This window comes from Musca vetustissima, unplaced genomic scaffold (genome assembly GCF_032173495.1).
Source record: "Musca vetustissima isolate MV318-11 ecotype Yass unplaced genomic scaffold, APGP_CSIRO_Mvet_v1 utg93282, whole genome shotgun sequence".
NCBI classification, from domain to species: domain Eukaryota; kingdom Metazoa; phylum Arthropoda; class Insecta; order Diptera; family Muscidae; genus Musca; species Musca vetustissima.
In genome coordinates, this window is record NW_026879559.1 from 115653 (window position 1) to 117646 (window position 1994).

The window sequence follows — 1994 nt, forward strand, 5'->3', positions numbered from 1 at the left end:
TTTTTTAAAAAAAATATTTTTATAAGGTCTGGATTTTTAAAAAAATATTTTACAAGGCCTGGATTTAAAAAAAAATTACAAGGCCTGGATTTTTAAAGAATATTTTGTCCCTCTAACCACTGTAAATGGTCTTCTTGGTCCGCCAAAATAATTCCCATTAAAACCTATTTATTGCGTACGGATATGTATGTATAACATAAACATACATTTGTATATACCTATTAATATTTTTATTTTTATAAGGTCTGGATTTTTAAAAAAATATTTTACAAGGCCTGGATTTAAAAAAAAATTACAAGGCCTGGATTTTTAAAGAATATTTTGTCCCTCTAACCACTGTAAATGGTCTTCTTGGTCCGCCAAAATAATTCCCATTAAAACCTATTTATTGCGTACGGATATGTATGTATAACATAAACATACATTTGTATATACCTATTAATATTTTTATTTTTTGGTTTTCTTGTTTTTGTGTTATTTTATGTTTTTAATTATACAAAAAAAAAATTAATAAATTATGGTGTGTTTTAGTGGCCACTGGCATTTTGTTTTATATGTTTTTATTGTATTTTGGTCGGGGCAATTGCCTTCGGCCACCACTGAATATATATATGCGTGAGTTTGTTCGTTCGTTAGCAGATCTAAATATTTATTTATGAATTATGCAGAAACACTTTATATAATGTATGCGAGTCTGTTTTATTTTTAATAGAAACCATAAAATCCATTAAAAAGCTTTTATAATCTTCATAGTTGGACAATTTTAATGTGTAATAAAATTTTTTTGGTTGACCCCGTAATACTCTTTTGTTGGCCGCCGAATGGACTAGCCACTCGACATAAGTTTGTTTAATTAATTTAACAAATTAACCGAATATATGTTTGTTTAATGAGATCGTAAAATGTGACAAAATTATGCAATTTGGATTTGTGGGGTTGCGGAAGAAGGAAAATATATTTTTATACCCTTCACCACACTGTGGTACAGGGTATTATGTCTTTGTGCATATGTTTGTAACAGGCAAAAGGAAACGAGGTAGACCCATAGTTTCTCTTGAGAATATGCATAGAATCACTGTCCGTCTGTTGGTGTTAAATTGTAAACAAAGTACAGGTCGCATTTATAACCCGATTTGGATAAAACTTGACACATCTCATTTGTTTGACCCAAGGACGAACCCTATTGAAATTGGAGAAAATCGGTCCAGATTTAGATATAGCTCCCATATATAGTTTCGTCCGATTTAAGGTAAATGGTGCACCAAAGTCCCTATATATCACTCGATTTGCATGAAATTTGGCACAGAGTACTGAATTAGGTCCAGAATGATGTGTGTTAAGTTTCGAGAAAATCGGGTCAGATTTAGATATAGCTCCCACATATATTTTTTGTCCAATTTAAGGTAAATGGTGCACCAAAGTCCCTATATATCTTTCGATTTGCACGAAATGTGGCACAGAGTACTGAATTAGGCCCAGAATGATGTGTGCCAAGTTTCGAGAAAATCGGTTCAGATTTAGATATAGCTCCCATATATAGTTTCGTCCGATTTAAGGTAAATGGTGCACCAAAGTCCCTATATATCTTTCGATTTGCACGAAATGTGCAAATGATGCGTGCTACGTTTCGTGAAAATCGGGTCAGATTTAGATTTAGATATATTATCGACCGATTTAATTTAAATTGTACACTAAAGATTGGCCGATAGGCACACAATTTTGTACAATGTACTGTTACTATAACCTTGAAATTGGTTCAGATTTACATATACCTTCTATATATATTTTCGTCCGATTTTAAGTAAATGGCACACTAAAGGCCCATACACGTACAGAAATTAAATTTCCTTGAAATCGGTTCAGATTAGCTACATATACAATTTCGACCTATTCATGTTGACTGTACACCAAATAATCAGTGGGTGCCTGATTGATACATTTTTAAAAGTGTGTGTGCATTAAATCTATTTACAAAATTTGGAATAGGTTGCAGA